Source organism: Schistocerca americana, chromosome X, assembly GCF_021461395.2.
Source record: "Schistocerca americana isolate TAMUIC-IGC-003095 chromosome X, iqSchAmer2.1, whole genome shotgun sequence".
NCBI classification, from domain to species: Eukaryota; Metazoa; Arthropoda; class Insecta; order Orthoptera; family Acrididae; genus Schistocerca; species Schistocerca americana.
The window spans coordinates 821,243,229-821,263,524 of record NC_060130.1 but is presented as its reverse complement, the minus strand read 5'-3'; the positions used below and the strand labels follow the sequence as shown (position 1 = coordinate 821,263,524).

Here is a 20,296-nt window from a genome sequence, read left to right as displayed (position 1 = left end):
TCAGTATGACTTGGGAACTTGCACATAATTGATCAGTTGTTCTCTAAAGTTTTCGGTTACATCAGGAGGTGAGTCAGTGGTGGATAGAAGGATATTAAAATTTTATGCTCACACCTGCTACTGAGCCTTGTTCAAACAATCACGCATGCAGCTTCAAGTTCTATACCAACGGAATTGCATTTCTTATCTACTGCGACAAATACACAACCTTCATTTCCCATGAGCCTATTCTTTCGATAGCGGTATAAACACATTTTTTTCCCAAAATCTCATTGTTATTAACTTCGGGTTTTAACCAGCTTTCTGTTTTTAGTATTATGTGAGTTTCACTACTTTTTAGGAGCTTTTCAAATCCGGTGTTTTGTTAACTACTTGGGTTTTAATACTGTGGGGATCATTTCTGCGAATCTTACACTGATACTTCTGGGTTTTCTACAGCCACCGCTAACTGTATTGAATGGAGAGTCTGCTAATCCAAAGAGAATCTTGTGTGCAACTCATACACAGTTATCAACTTCGGTAGCGGCGTCTGATATGTTCTGCACACCTGAACCATTTATGGTGTCCTTACAGTTCTCAACACTTTGGCACAAACCTAGGAAATCACAGCATAGCTTGTCACAGAATCGTCACAGTCTCTGGTTCAAGCCATCCTCTCGACTCAGGACCAGAGAGCCTCGATATGTTGTAGGGACAATGCTGCAGACCTTGAGATTCGTTGAAACTCCCTAGGCAAGGTTAGTATTCTCAAGCTTCTCTGCCATTCTCTGGAATGATCCAAGTATTACCGCAGAAGTGAAATGAGAGGCATGGTTTGTCCCAACGTGCGCCACAATGTGCTGTTGTGTCCAACCTGTTCCTTCAATGGCTGCCGAAATAACCTCTTCAACATGCTGAATAATGCCCCATGAATACATACTGACGTGAGTGGACATTGCGTTCCTTTCCTTCCCTTGCTGACACTTCCTTAAAGGGTACATTAGTCACCGTACGTTCGAATCAGGGTGTGACTAAATACTTCGACATTTAGAAATCATTGCCAGAGGCGAGAGAGGAGACAACTGAGAGAAAAATTCCTGGGATTAAAAGAGGATCGACCTCCCGATCTTTGAATTTGTAGTCTGTGACCTACTCAAAAAGTGAAATGTTTTTCATTACATTCAAATGTTTTATTCCTAACTGTTGAAAAATAAGTCAAAATACCAACATGTAAACTACATAATATTTTGGAGGAAAACATTAAAGTAAAAAATCATATAGATTCAAACACATATACATATTAGGATTGTGTGTCCGCCTTCATAAAATTGCTATTTATTTATTTACGTCCCCAAGTTAATTTCAGTGAAATACCACCCGAATAAGTGAGATTCTTTATTCTTAAACATACAAATACGAGCATGGGACCAAACAGTAAACATGTAACAACGGTTTCTCGTAAAGAAACCGTTATGACATGTGTACTGTTTGGTTCCAGATTTAGTGTGAATAATTTTATATTACCGTTTTACTTTAAAGTCATTGCAGAATTTCTATTTTTATTTTATTTTTATTTATATTTTTTTCAGTTTTGGCGGCATACAGACAGTCATCTGTTGACCTATGGGCTGCTGCTATAAAGAAATATGAAAATGTAAACTCACAAATGTCAGTGTTATCACAATGGGATTTTCGATTGTATCGTGACACAATTTTGGTGGACACCAGATTTTAATGTAGCATGTCATGTACTCACGCTAGTTGGCCGCCTTTTTGTAATTCTAAAATTACGGAAAAAGTGTAGCTTTTCACTGTGGCAATAATTCAAAAAGTACGACATCTTACTGTTGGTGGATCACGCATCGCGAGAAATCTTTTTCGAAAGCTGTAGCGGTAATTCAGACGACTTATATACCTTAACTAGGTTCTTGTGTGCGATATACACTAAGACAAAAAGAACATGCGTCACGATGGAGTTATGCAGAGTCGTCACAAACCGGTATTCATACAGGTATCGACGGAAAATGCAAATATGTAAACTTCGGCTGTCGATGGATTAATGTGTGACGCTGTAGCGCAATTTCACCTTGCAGCTGGCAAGGATAGTAAACAGGGGACATATCGATAACAGGGCATAAAGTCTTTGCGAATATCATTCCATGTACTGAGCTGCACAGTATCTATGCCTCGCAGGCTGCCACGAGAACAATATAGGCAGATGTCCTTATTTGAGAGGTCGTGTACTTGGGTTCAAAGAAGCAGACTGGAGTAATCGACTAATCACTCGACATCTGAGTAGGAACGATGCCACTATTCGACGATGTTGGCAAGAATGGGTTAACAACGGCCAAACACAGCGTCAAGAAGAAAGTGGTCGGTCTAGAAACGTGACAGAACGTGAGGACCGATCAATCGCCACAGAGTCACTCCAGAGCCCTGGAATCATCTTTATCATCGATGCGACGTCCAACTGGTGCTTCAGTGACCACAAGGACCATCAATACATGGCTTACAGAAAGGGAGCTGAGCTCACTGCACCCCTTGCACCGACTATCAATGACCTCTGTACGCCAACAACCTGTCTGTAGTTTTATCGGGCACATTCAGCATGGAATCGCGTTGATTGGAGTAAATTGTCTTCAGGAATATGTCTCTTTTCAATCTGAGCCACGATGACTAGCGATGACGTGTCTGAAGACGGACCAGAGAGCGGTGAGATACCAACCTGACTACTGCCTGCCATACGGCCCGTCAACCGGGAGTGACGGTCTTGGCTGTCACTCCATTTCATAGCAGGTTTTCATCTGCGGCACCCTTAAAGCGCAGTGGTACATAGACGATATTCTACGGCCCCATTTGTTTCTCTTCATGGCAAGCGATGCCACGTTCAAATTTCAACAATATAATGTCAACTCACACAAGACTACAGTTTCTGCTGCTTGTCTTCGTGGTTGTCAGACCCTACATTGGCCACCGAGCGAGGTGGCGCAGTGGTTAGCACACTGGACTCGCATTCGGGAGGACGACGGTTCAATCCCGTCTCCGTTCATCCTGATTTAGGTTTTCAGTGATTTCCCTAAATCGCTTCAGGCAAATGCAGGGATGGTTCCTTTGAAAGGGCACGGCCGATTTCCTTCCCCATCCTTCCCTCACCCGAGCTTGCGCTCCGTCTCTATTGACTTCGTTGTCGACGGGACGTTAAACACTAATATCCTCCTCCTCCCTACCTTGGCCAGCAAGGTGACCGGATCCGTCTGAGCAACGTCCTCGAGCCAGCTCGGGATTTTGACGATCTACAACACCAATTGGACAGATTGTGGCATGGTATCTATTAGGAGCACATCCAATAACTCTGTCAATCAATTCAAAGCCGAATAACTGCCTGCTTAAGGCCCACAGGTGGACCAACACAATATTGACTTACTCAATTTGTGAAGCTCGTTCTCTCGAATAAATCATCCAATCTTTCTGAAATTGTAATCATTTGTTTGTTTGCACATGTAAATCACATCAACCGATTCCCGTCTCATTCAGATAATGCTTTCCAAATCGTCCACATATGCACAGCAGATGAAGGTATGGTCCCTCAACGTAAGCCTTTGCAGCCGACGGCATAGTCCGCGTAACAGTTGCTCCATGGCAGTAGCATATATAACCACCAATAGGGAGGAACTCTGCCTAACATAGTGGGCGATAGTGACTGCGCCTACTGTACATTCATTAATCATAATCTGTGAAATCACACTGTGGAGAAGTTGCAAGACAGTGTTGTTGAAGGACTGGGAAAAGGCAGCCACAGCAGATCCTTCTAAAGATATTCGTGGCATGAAATGTGGTTCACACCAACACAAAGGCTCTGCAGCACATGTGGCATGCCTCCGCCATTGTGGTGATATCGCGGTAATCGCTGAATGCTGTTTAGATGTTGCTGTTACCATCGAGACATGTCTGGTCCATAAAGAGCAGGCAGCCAGAATCTTCGTAAAGATCTTGAAATCGCTGTTGAGGAGCGTAAGAGGCTGGTAATGGTCAGCTCCCCTTCTGGAACATGACCTGGGGACTGGCCGCTACGGTCGAAGGTTCGAATCCTGCCTCGGGCATGGATGTGTGTGATGTCCTTAGGTTAGTTAGGTTTAAGTAGTTCTAAGTTCTAGGGGACTGATGACCTTAGAAGTTAAGTCCCATAGTGCTCAGAGCCATTTGAACCATTTTTTTGGGGACTGGTATAAGAATACTATCGACGAAGTCAAGTGGCATCTACGATGCAGGGTCATTAGTTTTTGGTACATTGTAACCCATTTGGGCATCGTACCCTCGTGGGAAGTATGACAAAATTCTATCTCGAGACCATTTGGACCAAGCGGTTAGTATTGGTCTCCCCCTTGCTGAGGGCATCCGTGACGAACTCCACCGTTCTGGGACCCGTGAGGGTCGCCGCCACCTCTCCATTGAGGGCCTGACACAGTAAATGAAGGACTTCATCCATGACCAGAGCATAGTGGTCTTCTCTGGATTAGAACCACTGATGATGAACCAAGAAGGCATTGGCAATATCCTTTTGGGCTGTCAGATATCCAACACGGTAATCAACGCTCTTCGACATTTGTGACGTCTAAAACTAATGCTCTGCATGGTGGATAGTTCTTCCTTGATGTGATACTGTCTATGTTTCTACACAAGTGTGTCCTTGAGAGAGCATTGTGTAAGTGTAGTGATCTTTGCTTGCATTCCCCGAACCTCATCTTGATGTCCTGGCGCAGTTGGGCAGACGGTAGTTGGGCAGATATCTCCAATAGTAGCATAAAATGATATTCCATTGTGTGCCAGTGCCAACACTTTGCCTCTTGACGACAGTGTACCATCGCGGGCTACAGAGCAGATATCGCGCAACCGAGCTACCGCCGTGTCATGGAAGGAAACGTCTGATACCGCTTGTCACCGTTTCTCCACGTCTTTGCCATCTTCTGCTGACACTCTGGATCCTCTAGGAGAGCGAGCTCCTGCTCCTCCACACCCTCTGTCTTGGGAGAGAGATGGTGCAGAGGTAGATGAACCTAGCGTGAAGCGTCTCCGCTGTAAGTCACTGATAGACATAGTCCCCATAAGGTGACTCACTGGCTGTCTGGCGCCATGAATACTCCGCCAGGTATCGATAAGGCGAAGGTCTTGCACCAGCCATTGCAATTTCTGGCATATGCTAAATTGCAGCATTTGATCCTGTGATCACAGGACACAATTGAATTTTCCCCCTAGGAAGACATCGTTGCATCCCTAGATTAAGGGCGTGACCTTTTCCACATAAAACCTCAAATGGTCTTTCCTCTTGTTCATACCAGAGAGGGCGTACACATTCACGAGCCTGACGCCCTGGTATGTGATACCAAGTCCTCTTGCTGACAGGAGGTATCGATCATGAAGCCTTCCTTCACGAGAAAGGCGATCTGCTGCCATTGACCACGCATGGCGCCTGGTAAACATCGATCCATAAACAGACGGTAAAAAGTTGAGGTGCAGTTCCTGTAACAGTGCAACGTCGAGGTACACCGCCGACAACATGTCGTTAAATACCTGGTGCTTGACTCCTGCACTGATGGCACTGATGTTGATTGTGTCAAACTGGTAAACCTGGCATGCGGTGGCAGTATTTTTGGTACCTGTTTGGAGGGATGGAGGTGGCAGAAGAAGGACCCAATGGTAACAATGGGTCCCCTCCAATAGCCATGGGCACATAACTCGTGATTGACACAACTGCAACCGCTTTAGCTATTTCGGCGGACATCAGATTCTCGACTTTGTAGGCTCACGCTGTTGGGCTTATGCAGTGACCATCCCACAGAATTTATGCGGTGGCTGAAGGTTGCAACACATCTGTGATGGAGGTCAACCTGCTGTGCATCATCCTGAAGCCTGGCGCTGTGAGAGGTCTACTATGAGTCCACTACCTATCAAATCCCAACACAGGAAGTGATGATCCTCTCTTCCTGCCCGGCGTGGTCGCCACCATCGGTATTTTCGTGCTATTGAGACATAGCCCAGCAGTTACTGCACGGAGCCAATCAGCATTTCTTTCATCATTTCAGATCTCATTCTTTTTGGACATGGGTGTCGGATCTGACAACGACTGAGGGTCGTTTCTATCGTGGACTAAAGCGTCAGGCCTCACCACCAAGTCTACTTTGGCCAAATTCTCCTCCTGTCATGTTGCAGTACTGCTGCTACGATGTGCTCAGGTAACAAAGACTGTCCATCTATAGTATCCTGCCACCACATATGGGCCTGCACGTGGTCGATTGGAGATTGTAATTCTGTCAACAGTCAATGATCAGATGCTATGGATAGAAGGGCCCCCACGTATGTCAATGGAAGAATCATCGGCATGTTCTCCCCACCGGCAGCAGTTGCGTGATGCGACATAGCTTAGAGCTTGACCTGAAATGTCCCTCTTGCCCACAACCCAAATACATCTTTGGCTGACTGTCGTAAATTACTGCGGCGCGGCGTCCGCCTGTGTTCAAATAGGACCGACATGTTTAGTAAGGTTTATGCACACCTGGTGCACCCCACTGAGAGCTGGATACATGGTAGAGTGTACCCATTTGCCCGTCATATGGCCTATCACAGTACCTTACGGTTTCAATGCTGTGAAACGATTTTTGCTGTTACCTCAAACGGCAGCTCGAAAACACGAACGTCCTCTGGCCAAGACCACCGTGTTCCACATACACAGGGTAAATATGTCCGTCTGAACTGAAGGCCGCTCAACTTACTGAGGATTCTTTTGCAAGCCGCTTCGACCACCAGTGTCATGCAAACCACGCTCCTCATGATGGAGAGGTGACTCCCTACTAGCTCACGATAATCGATGTGAACATCATCTCGTAAAAATTGTTCAGTTTCCAAGCTTCTGGCCGCGCGTACTCAGTCGTAAAACTGAACTTAAATGTCGATTTTCGTTGTGAAAATCTCATGGTGCGTCAAAGGAAGTAAGTTGCACGAAGACGACAATAAACCACAACAACAACAACAACACACACGAGCTATCACGGCAGGGACGTAAACAGGACGTCTGCGACCTCCACTGCCAAAGGGAGACGCCACTTTGGCTATCCGTACACACTTCCCGGACTTACCCAAACTTCTACATCTGACACTGTCTTCATCCGTATATTGTAGAGCAGCAAATTCATAATGTATGATTATGTGTCTATGTGGATTAGTCATACATATATTTCACCATACATTTTTTATCGCTTTTAGGGAATACTTGCCTGGGTTCGAAGTTCTTACGAATATTAGAGCCAACGAGCCAAATTTCTTATCCTCAAGCTGTATCTGATGTTCAGTTAGACGTATGGTGTGATTACACAACATATATGGTTTATTCTGACCTGCCCTGTATGTTCTGTCTAACTCATTATCACTACGATGGTTAATGAAATTGGTGATAGTACACCCTTCTCCTAGTATCAGACACCGCAGAGGTTGATTGCTCTCCAGAGGAGACACGTTTTGATAAAGGACACCGTAGCTGCGCAGGGCATGCTCGCACAACGAGAGCGCAACCGCCTCGCCATCTGAGTACGCCGATCAACTGTGTTCCAGCTGGCTAGTATATAGGCAGCCACCCAGGGTACAGCCTGCTAGGTCAATGCTCATGCTTCATACTTTCAGCTCTATCTTCGCTGTACTGGGAATTCTCAGTAAGATGAGCGACTTTCAATTCAAACGTCCAGATGAACATATTTACCCTTTGGAAGTGGAACATACTGGTCTTGGCCAGAGGACAGTCTTTGTTTTGCTCTCTTTGGTCAGATCCTGGGTTTCTCTCTCCGCTGTTCTTGGCTTCGTCATCGTTGTGGCGATGATTTTGCATAACGTCTCATTGTCATCTAGACAGTCTGTCCTTGTCCTGGTCTGATGCCTTGTCTGCAGTCTGTCTGTCACATTTCGTTCACCTACCGTTGTTTGACACTTCCACAGGCTGCTCTATCCCCTGGTGACTCACTCACAAAGGAAGGGCACGGCGTTGGGATCACAGCTTTACTTCGCCGGCCGGAGTGAACGAGCGGTTCTAGGCGCTTCAGTCTGGAACCGCGCGACCGCTACGGTCGCAGGTTCGAATCCTGCCTCGGGCATGGATGTGTGTGATGTACTTAGGTTAGTTAGGTTTAAGTAGTTCTAAGTTCTAGGGGACTGATGACCTCAGCTGTTAAGTCCCATAGTGCTCAGAGCCATTTGAACTATTTTTGAACATCTTTACTTCAAACTTCGTACACCTTAAGTAGGCCATTAAAACAACAGAATCTGCAAGTAGAAAGGTGCACTACGCTGGCAGTTCCGAGAAAACCGCAAGAGAAATTTTACGCGTCTGTTACTGTAGGTAGATGCAGGACATGAGAATTTAATTGAGGTCAAGTGGATGCCGGAACGGCAGCTCAGCGGAAGGGTTAGCTGCCCTCTGTAATAAAAAATCTGAGTGAATGGATCAACGATGAACGTCCATCCCGATCAAATGCAATGTGCATTAACGAAAAAAAAGAAAAAAAATGTTAGCGTTCGCGTGTTGAAAGATGAAAGTGGATGAAGCGGTGGTTCGAGTTCTCTAACCTAAATTTTAATATATATTTTTTTCATCACCGGTCATATTATTTAATTTATACGACATTTGACATGTAATATAATTAAAAAAAACATGCGTATTTGCATGAAGCTTTAGTGAATTTGATGTTATTTGATCACTTACTATTTTTGATTAAATTTAATTGTTAGAACAGACATATTTATAACTATCGACAAGTAAATGAAGAAACGCATAGAGTTTCCCTATAAATGCGTGCCTGCCGTGATTTGCGAAATCCCTTGCACGGTAGGGTTCTCGGAAGTGCTTTTCACCTCGACGCTTTGAGCTGCAGACGCAGAGGCAGGCCACATTAGGCGGTTACCCTGCGTGACGGTGAGACGTTGGTAACGCAAATATTTTGAATATCACAGAATTTACACTTGTACTACAAAAATGAATGTTTGAGCGGGAATCGAACAATCACCTCTTTCACTTTCGCCATACAAAGTTCGAACGCTAAACACTTTTTCTTTTCTTCAGGAATGAACGTACACAGTCAGCTTCATGCCTGGTGGAACAACGTGATCAGCAGTCGAAACCCAAAGCCTGGCCACCAGGACTCACCCCCGTCCGTCATTGTGCTGGCTCCTCACATAGACATGGTACTGGGGTGGTTTTTTCATTTTTAATTTTTTATATTTTAGTGAGTTTTTCCCTTATATCTCTTGTTATTTGTTTTATGAAAAGAAAACTTGTTAAACAAAAATTCCACAATTCCGGGACCCAAAAAGGAAACAAACTTTTCTCTAGGAAGAACACGATGAATGAAGCCTTCACAGAAAAAAACTACCCAATTCCTTTACGATTAAAGACAATGTGCAACATATTTGCAAACAAAGCACGATAACGTGGAAGCCTCTGCCACTTACAATGCGCATTCATCATATATTGGCGAAAAACAGGAGGGTCGGGATCTGTCACACCCGACTACGTAGTGAGCGTACTGTCTGAGGAGCCTTACGGTCGAATTAGTTTTGATGCGGGATAAAATGGAATTGTCTGTACACAGAAGAAGATCAACCGAGAAAGCAGCTTCAGCTGATCGGTTAAGGAAAGCAGTTGTCGGCGAATCCAGTGCCAGTGTTCTTGTCCTCAAGAGACAAGCCTGAGTGGCAACGCATTAGGTTGATGACATGTGTCGCACAGACTAGTCGAACTAAGACACATGCGATGGAGGCGTTCGTTGGTCGGGATCAGATTGTGAATGACCTTATGCTACGATGAGGCGAGTTTCATCGGAAGGGTAGGAAGACTACCGTGAAACCACACTGTTTCCCAGGATACCAATGGCGCGGCCATTTCAACTGGGGAGAGAAATGATTGTACTCCTCAACGAGAAAGCAAGGATCTGGTGGTAAGGTGTGTCATTAGGTAAAATGTCAGCACCCAGAAAACTTAATGTATTATAAAATTCACTTACTTGAAGCAATTTAGAGTTTATTTGGCCAACATTGGCAAGAGTAGTCAGACTGGCCGCTCGAAGACACGTAAATAAACGCAATGTAATAGATTGAGTTGCTTGAATACATGTTAAAACGGTACGCCGTATAAAAAATACCGAATCCCTCACTTTGATATTGGGAAGTCCCAACACTCCGACCACTTGATACAGAAGTCGAAAAATATGACTTTTACAAAGGAAACGACCAGAAATTTGCGTCAATCTCGACCCCATCAGCGAGGGGAGTGAGAATATTTGGGCAACACTTCTAAGATTCGCACATTGTGAATAAGACTAAGGGAACGGCGTTCGTGTTCACGAATTGCCCCTTGAATTCGATTCGTCACCTCCCGGCAAACTGAGTGCAGCTATTTTCATCGGACAGCAATCCACAGTAATTCTTAACGATTTGTGGCGAGCAACAACCGTTTTCCATGGAATGGTAACGTGTTGAAAACCCTGCAGTGGTAATAGGGTACATTTCTGTCCATTAGTGCGGGCCCCAGAGAGAGAACAAAAGGAATGCAATATGTCCTTGAGCAAGGATATATCATCAACACGACGTGGCAGTACTATAACATCATTCCCGTACGCTCGTACCGCGAAGCTTTCTCCTAATGTCTTCAACCCACTTAATTGATCAGCAATACGGCGAAGCAGAGGTTATAAGGACACGACATGAAGAGGGGGCTCCCCTGCGGTAGGCCCCGTAGGATGGTGATCTAGGCGTAAGTTGTCCATTCACTACGGCAGATGCGTGAATACCAGTAAACAGATTGTATAATACCTAACACGCAGTATCATTGAGTCCCGTCACCTTGGACACCTGCATCAAGAAACTGTGACTGACCCGGTCAAATTCGCTATTAAAATCAGTAAATAGCAAGGCTCCTGGGACAGAAGCCGCTACAGCCATCGAGACAACGTCGCGGCATTCGACTACAGAAGTCGGAATCGACGCCCAGGCACACATCTTTGGTGGACAGCAAGAATTTTCTCTAGCAGTATCGACAAACGGCTGTTAACCGCACAAGCGACAGTTTTGTAATCGAAATTATGCAGAGTGATCGGGCGGAATTTATCAGTGTCTGGACGTCCGGTTGTCTTCGGAATTAGAACGTTTTTATCGACATTGAAGGGTCAGGATTCAACCACCCCTCCCCCCCCCCCCCCCCCCCCCCCCCCGGAGCGAGGTGGCGCAGTGGTTAGACACTGGACTCGCATGCGGGAGGACGACGATTCAATCCCGCGTCCGGCCATCCTGATTTAGGTTTTCCGTGATTTCCCTAAATCGCTCCAGGCAAATGCCGGGATGGTTCCTTTCAAAGGGCACAGCCGACTTCGTTCCCCGTCCTTCCCTCATCCAATGAGACCGATGACCTCGCTGTCTGGTCTCCTTCCCCAAAACAACCAACCAACCACTTACTTTATCAGTGACGTAATGGTACCACCTAATTTATCAATGACGTAATGGTATCACCTATAAGGGACCAAAAATTTACATAAAATTCCATAAGAATATCGTCGAGTCCCGGTGATATGTGATATGGTGAATCAACAATAAGACGATATATATCATCACAAGTAAAGTCACTGAGAAAGCCATCATTTAATGCGGGAATAACCACGCAATTGAGGAGAGAAGTAAATCGATCAGGGGCAATCTTAACAGTAGCAGGGACATCATAAAGGTTGTTAAAGTAATTATTGATCGCTCTGAAAATGTTAAAAATGGTTCAAAAGATTCAAATGGCTCTGAGGACAATGGGACTTAACATCTGTGGTCATCAGTCCCCTAGAACTTAGAACTACTTAAACCCAACTAACCTAAGGACACCACACACATCCATGCGCGAGGCAGGATTCGAACCTGCGACCGTAGCGGTCACGCGGTTCCAGACTGAAGCGCCTAGAACCGCACGGCCACACCGGCCGGCGGAAATGTCACACTGGGATGTAAGTACGGGACCATTGGTGTGAGTAAGGGACGTGATACGTGCTCGTTTGCGACGCGTCCGCAACCGGATAAGGTGATACATATGTGATCAAAAGTATCCGGACACACCCAAAAACATACGTTTTTCATATTAGGTGCACTGTGCCGCCACCTACTGCCAGGTGTTCCACATCAGCGACCTCAATAGTCATTAGACATCGTGAGAGAGCAGAATTGGGCGCTGCACGGAACTCACGGACTTCGAACGCGGTCAGGGGATTGTGTGTCACTTGTGTCATACGTCTGTACGCGAGATTTCCATACTCCTAAACATCCCTAAGTTCACTGTCTCCGATGTGATCGTCAAGTGGAAAAGTGAAGGGACACGTACAGCACAAAAGCGTACAGCCGACCTCGTCTGTTGACTGACAGAGGTCGCCGATAGTTGAAGAGGATAGTAATGTGTAATAGGCAGACATCTATCCAGACCATCACACAGGAAATCTAAACTGCATTAGGACCCACTGAAAGTACAATGACAGTTAGGCGGAAGGTGACAAAACTTGTGGATTTCATGGTCGAGCGGCTGCTCATAAGCCACACATCACGCCGGTAAATGCCAAACGACGCCTCGCTTGGTGTAAGGAAAGTAAACATTGGACGACTGAACAGTGGAAAAACGTTGCGTAGAAAGACGAATTGCGGTACACAACGTGGAGATCCGATGGCAGGATATGGGTATGGTGAATGCCCGGTGAACGCTATGTGCCAGCGTGTGTAGTGCCAGCAGTAAAATTCGAAGGCGGTGTTGTTATGGTGTGGTCGTGTTTTCCACGGAGGGGGCTGGCACCCCTTGTTGTTTTGCGTAGCACTATCACTGTACAGGCCTATATTGATGTTTTAAGCGCCTTCTTACTTCCAACTATTGAAGAGCAATTCGGGGATGGCCATTGCATCTTTCAACACGATCGAGCACCTGTTCATAAAGCACGGCCTGTGGCGGAGTGATTACACGACAGTAACATCCCTGTATTGGACTGGCCTGCACAGAGTCCTGACCTGAATCCTACAGGACATCTTTGGGATGTTTCGGAGCGCCGACTTCGTGCCAGGCCTCACCGACCGACATCGATACCTCTGCTCAGTGCAGCAGTCCGTGGAGTATGGGCTGCCATTCCCAAGAAATCTTCCAGCACCTGATTGAACGTTTGCCTGCGTGAGTGGAAGCTGTCATCAAGGCTAAGGGTGGGCCAACACCATACCGAATTCAAGCATTACCGATAGAGGGCGCCACGAACTTGTAAGTAATTTTCAGCCAGGTGTGCAGACACTTTTGATCAAATAGTGTATAACGAGGTCTGTCCATCCTGCAAGAAGGAGCGGGATTTTGATCGCACCATGCTTCCTTCCAGTTGTTGCCTCTTTAACTGAATAATTTTTCGCTTTAACATGGCGGACATTCATAATACGTAAGGGAGCTTGTCTGGCACAGTCATAAAGTTGACGCAAGACGGAAAAATAAAATTCTTGGGTCCGACGGAGATCCCTCGACCTCTCAGCGCCGTAACGCATTAACGCTTTCCGGAGCAAAGTTTTGGTACGCCCTGAGCACCATTCCATAAGATAAGGGTAACGGTCCTGCGAACGCAAGCTGCAGGCCCGCACCTTTCGAACGACAATCTGGATCGAAGGATCTTTTAATAGGGATGTGTTCAACATCCAGGGAAGTTGGTACAGTTTTACTGGTTGCGGCACTTAGAGTTACAGCTACGGCTCTGAGATCAGTGAAACAAGCGGATATCACGTCCACCGCTAGCAACTATCCACATAAAGAGACAGAAACAGGAAAGCGATCGAGTCGGCTGCTGGAATCAACTGTAAAATGAGAATGCCTGACGAGAGTGGGATGCTGAAAGATCCAGCATCTCGTATTTTCGAAGTACGCGCCAATTTGTCTAGTTCCTTACTGAAAGTAAAATTACGGGTCTGATCCACAGGGCGCAAAACACAATTAAGATCTGGCCCAACTGAAGTTTCTGCGGAGTTTCACGAAATAAATAAACTACATCGTCTTTATAAAAACGTACAAACGACCAGATCCTGAAGGGGCATAAAGAAACATTAAATTAAGGTGACAGGAAGTGCAGCCTATTCCCCGTCCGTTATCAAGAACTTCGAAATTAGCCAATGGTACTCCCTCTGTGTACAATAAAGCAGTACCAGTGATAGTTCAGGAGCCACATTTTAAAGTAGAAAAACTGGGAAAGAAAGATGGTCAAATAACCCTTCTTGGAAAAATATCACGCCTGCACCTGAATCGTAAATAAATTGTCGCAGCGCCGTAAGTTTAAGCACGGAACTAATTCTGTTCACATTCAAGGTAAGAAAGGTATGGGGCTGCATCTCTTGACTACCAAAACTGTGCAGCTGATTACTTGCAGATTCCCGTTAACAGTCCATGGTGGAGTCAACGGATGAATCCAAATTTAAAGAAGTGAATACCTCTCTTCTTCTGTTCTCTCTCTTTTCGCGATGCTGACCGCTCAGGTTGAAAACGTTCTCTGCTGCGGCTGTGCGGGAAGGCGACTGCCGCAAGGGGTAACGCTTTGGGGCGGGGGTGCGGAGGAGGGGGTGGCAGCTCCGGAAATTCAATATCAGGTAAAGAGAACACACCCCACTCTTCCACAAGTGGGCGGTGTGGCTCCTGGGAATCAACGGAAACGGAAACTGACGGTACGACTTTTACCGTCGTCACATGTGCCGCTGGCACACTTGGGCCGATCTGGTTCTGATTAGCAGCGGCTTGTGGCGTGCTTTCCCCATCCGGCGGCGCAGAAGAAGGATGGGAATACGTTAGAGATTCAGGGGCGTCTGCCAAGTCCGTAGATACAGTACGGAGCTCCGGAGGAGGTCTATCGTCAAGTCATTCCGAAGAGGTGGTCTCGGTCTCGGGAGTGAGGTCGGAGGGAATGCTGGACGCACTCGAATCTTGAATAGCAACCGACATGTTATCATCCTGTTTAAACTCAGGGATGGGAGAGACCACCTCCACCTGAATCTTCTCAGTAGAGCGGAGAAGCGAAGAGAATCGTCTGACTCCTCACCATCTTGCGGCCGTCTACGCTTGTTTTGAAGTGAAGGTGGTGGCGGGGCGGAAGCTACAGTTGCAATGTCACCACGCGACGCTAACGACGGAAATGCGTTAGGACCATCAAGCAATGGCTCACCTTGCCCCTCAAAAACTTGATTAGATACAATGGCTGTGACCTGGGGATTACATCCACTAAAGTTAGCCTTTTGTGTTGTTCATAAGTGGGTTTTAAGACCGTGACAAGACGCGGGCAATTTGTACGAAGGTCTCCACAATCATAACATGAACCAGGTCCCTTCGTGTCCTGTGTAAATTATATGTACTTGGTATCCACGCATCTGAAAATGAGAGGGAATATTCCGTTTGATCACCGCGTCCACGGAATGAACTCTGTTATAAACTTGTAAACGACGTTGAGCGGGCCAGCATTCCCGCGGTATATTGCGTATATCCCCAAACGGAAGCAGGACGGTCTTGAGGAAACCGTCAACAACTTCGGGTGAAGGGTTGAACACCGTAATATTCGCATATTCTACCTCCGCGTTTTTTCAGAATAACCATGCTATTAGAGCCATCGCGATGAGTAAAAGGGACTTCTTGTCCGTGCCGCAGAATGAGCCTGTCAATCAGAAGAGGGTCTGCAAACTTGACATAAAACACATAAGATTCAGAATCGAAGTAAGCCGTGTGAACCTGACTGAAGTGACCTTGACCGTATCTACAAGCCAATCATGAATTTCTAACGAATTCGGCTGTACATGACGCGTTGACTTGTCAGAACTAAAACTGACGGTACCTGTGCGTGGAATGTTCCTGGGAGCCACGGAAATAACGCAAGACAACGCCGCGGCAATATGGAATCACAAATACGAGACGCCGAAAGACAAACAACGACGTGACGTCCACAACGACTCACACGACACTGAGAACAAACAGGCAAGCTCTCGCAGTGCAGCGATAGAGGCGGTATCAGGCTGAACCTTCTCGCCAGGCATGAAAAGCGGGAATACCAGCTGACCACCGTGAACTCTAATGGCCAATACTTACGCATAGGTACATCAGCTATATAATAGACACCTAAAACTTCTCTTGCTATTTTCTCGGAATTGCTAGAGTAGTGCATCCTACTACTTGCACACTACGATGCTTTAAATCCCTAATGAAGGTGAACAAAGTTTGAAGTAAATCCGTGATCCTAAAGTTGTGGCGTCCCCTTGTCAGTTTCTCCAGGTCTTTCGGTATTCCAACATGCAGAACGAAATCTGGTTACATGCGGATGTAGCACTTCTTCTTCTCGTTGTGCCACCATTCGTAGTATCTCAGAGCCGTTTCAGACTTTGAGTTACTGTTCTTGCCCCAGCTGCCCTAATTTTAGCAATCGTAATGCCCCTGAATAGCCTTCCGCGTCTCGATGAATTTACGTTTTGCCAACACGTCGTTGGGTATTAAACAGTTTTTGAGCACACAACATTTATATACCCTGACACTACTGGGCATGTCTCTCATGCCTGTAGCCTCTATAAAGCAGAGCACATCCGTTAGTTTTACATTGACTTCTTCAGTTCCTTCATTGACATATAGCTGACGTTGCCTGATTTTGCCTTCCAAAACCCCACATTTTATAGCAGTTGCCTCTATAATGCTACATAATTCTGTAAGTTTTGTGTTGACTGCCTCAATTTTTCTGTCAGTGTATAGACGTATGTCTGTCCTGTGCTTCACACCCTCAGAATGATTATATGACATGCGTGTGAATTTGCCCATACCCTAAAATACACTGATACAGTTCTGTAATAATACGTAAGCTTTTACACAGGAACTTCTGGAAGGTTCACCTGTATCAATTGTAAATCAGTTTTCCCATTTTATAAGTAATAATAAAGCCATGCTGCAAGCTGTTTTACCACTCTCCACTTATGCTAACAAATTCATTGAAGTTCATACCGGTTGGCACATGTGCTTGGTAAATGTGTTTTAACTTCATATTTTCCTGTTTGAATGCGATAATAAGCTTCACATTATCCCTTACCAACTGTATTGGAAGTCTGGAAAATGTCTGGCTCAAATAAAAGATGTCAGCTTTCATATGGTTCCCAAAACAAGAATATTTACTTATCTGATCCAGGTTTTCCACCACAACATTGTCAAATATGAATTCAGAAAATGCTGTAGCCTTACTTCATGAAGTGGTGGAATATAGTTGCTTTTGCTAAATGTCCCATAGTTCAGTCCGTCAGCGCTGTGCGAAACCTTTTGTGACAGCTAGTATTTCGGCTAAAGTACTGTTTGTGAAAACATGTAGTCTGAAAACCTTGTAAGAGTGTTGAAGGGTGGGTTGTGCTGAGAAATAATTGTTAACAAAAAAATTTCTTTCGCTGCAGGATTTCTGAGCTAATCAGCATTGAAGTTAAACAATCAGGCTGTTGTGCAAGCAAATTTAAGCAGCCTGCCAAAGATGGTGTCGCCAAACTTGTTTGTTTGATTTCCTAAAACCGAACCAGAGTGCTTTACAAACACTGAACACGTGACGATAGTAGGAACCGAACAACATCAACAGTCTGAGGAGCCTCGTGGGCAATAAGAAGAAATGGCACTGTTTTAATCTGGCTGTCCACTTGAATTCGAGCATGCAATGACGGGATTGGCTAACTTCAGTGCTAATTAACTCGGTAGTGACATAACGCATCGAATTTTATTCTCAACAATCATTTCTTAGCACACCCTTCCAAGCAACACCCTTCAACCTATTCAGACTATTTCTGACCACCTTTTATATACACTGAAGAGCTAAAGAAACTGGTACAGTTGGCTAATACCGTGTAGGACCCCCGCGAGCACGCGGAAGTGCCGCAACACGACGTGGCATGGACTCGACTAGTGTCTGAAGTAGTGCTGGAAGGAATTAGCACCACGAATACTGCAGGGCTGTCCATAAATCCGTCCGAGTACGAGGAGTTCGAGATCTCTTCTGAACAACACGTTGCAAGGCATCTCAGATATGCTCAATAATGTTCATGTCTGGGGAGTTTGGTGGCCATCGGGAGTTTTTAAACTCAGAAGAGTGTTCCTGAGCCACTCTGTAGCAATTCTGGACGTGTGGGATGTCGCTCTGTCTTGCTGGAATTTCCTAGCCCGTCAGTATGCACAATGGACATGAATGGACGCAGGTGATCAGACACGATGCTTACGTACGTGTCGCCGTCAGAGTCGTTTCTAGACGCATCAGGGGTCCCATATCACTCCAAATGCATACGTCCCACACCATTACAGAGGCTCCTCAAGCCTGAACAGCCACCTGCTGACATGCAGGGTTCATGGATTCATGAGGTTGTCTCCATACCCGTACACATCCATCCACTGGATAGAATTTTAAAAGAGACTCGTCCGATCAGACAACACGTATCCTGTCATCAACAGTCCAGTGTCGGTGTTGACAGGCCCAGGCGAGGTGTAAAGCTTTGTGTCATGTGCACAAGTGGGCCTTCGGCTCCGAAAGCCAATATCGATTATGTTTCGTCGAATGGTTTACTCGCTTACACTTGCTGATGGGCCAGCACTGAAATCTGCAGCAATTTGCGGAAGGGTTTCACTTCTGTCACGTTGAACGATTTTACTCAGTCGTCGTTAGTCCCGTTCTTACAGGATCTTTTTCCGGCCGCAGCGATGTCAGAGATTTGATATTTTAGCGGATTCCTGATATTCACGGTACACTTCGTGAACTGGTCGTATCGCTCATCCGCTGACTATAACACCACGTTCAAACTCGGTTAAATCTTGATAACCTGCCATAGTAGCAGGAATAACAGACCTAACAACTGCTCCAGACACTTGTCTTATATAGGCGCTACCGACCGCAGCACCGTATTCTGCCTGTTTACATATCTCTGTATTTGATTACGCATGCCTATACCAGTTTCTTTGACGTTTCATTTTAAATGCTAGAATCTGATCCCCGCAAGATGTGTTAATAGTTACAGACGAGATTAGTCCCGCAGTCAGATGGTCCAACACACAAATCATCTGATATCATTGCGAGAGCAGTCAGTTACGACACGGGTGTTGTGATTGGGGTGTTTCGTTCACTCAGTCATGGTGATGGCTATGCATTTTCATTAGCATGCATGGTACTTTATATAAAAATGGAGTATACCTTTTTATTTATTTGTTATAAACTCTTACATATAGCAGAGTGTATTAAGATATAAGATCATAGTTACATATCTACACTAATCCGATAGAACTTTATAATCACCGACCTACTATCGGTATAAACCCATTCAGGCAGTAGTAGTGTCACCTGGCGAGGAATGGCTGCTAGTTAGACACACGCACGATGCATGTAGTATCAGTGAGCGTGCTGTCCGTGTGTGGAATAGGAAGGCGCATATTCTATCCGAGATTGCCCAAGGATAGATTGTGTTAGCCCATCTGCTTTCAGAAACGGCACTTGTCGGATGTTCGAGGAGTGCTTGGTAAGTGTCTTCAACCATGGCGAGAGCAAGGTAAGACCATGCCAGACGTTGTAGGGTTGAGCGGCCACCCCTCATTATAGATGTTGGATGTGACTGGTAAAACAACAGAGGCACCGAACTGTGGCAGAGATAACATCAGACTTTAATGATGGACTGGATACAAGTGTGTCTGAACACACAGTGCACTGAACACTCTTAATGATAGGCCTCCTCAGCCATCAATCCCTGCATGTGCCAGTGTTAACACCATGACATCAGCAACTATGACTGAAATTGGCACGCGGCCACAGGTACTAGAAGTTGGCGCAGTGACAGAGCGTTGCATGGTCTGGTGAATCCTGGTAGTTCCTTTATTATGTCGATGGGAGGGAACGAATCCGTCGTCTTCCAGGGAACAGTTTCCTGGCACGTGTGCGGTGGGATGGAGACAAGCTGGTGGCAGCTTCACTATGCTCTTGCGAACATCCTCATGGGCATCCGTGGGTCCAGTGGAGCTTGTGCAAGGCATCATGATGGCCAAGGTGTATCGTACACTGGCTGCAGACCACGTACACCCCCACATAACTATCATGTTTCCCGATGGCTGTGGCATTTTTCAACAAGATAATGTGCCATTTCACAAGGCCATGGGTATGATGGAGTGGTTCAAGGAATACAGTGGCGAGTTACAATTGGTGTGCCGGCCCCTCAACTCGCCAGATCTGAACCCAATGGAACACATCTCGAATGTGATAGAACGTGAGCTCATCACCCCCCT

The 20,296-nt window shown here is 45.8% G+C and overlaps 1 non-coding gene across 1 annotated transcript; it reads left to right on the top strand.

The window, feature by feature from the left end:
- Window positions 1–2,954: 2,954 nt before the first annotated feature.
- Window positions 2,955–3,028, top strand: Trnaa-cgc. The gene has a single exon. It is a non-coding gene; the product is annotated as a tRNA-Ala (tRNA).
- Window positions 3,029–20,296: the final 17,268 nt, after the last annotated feature.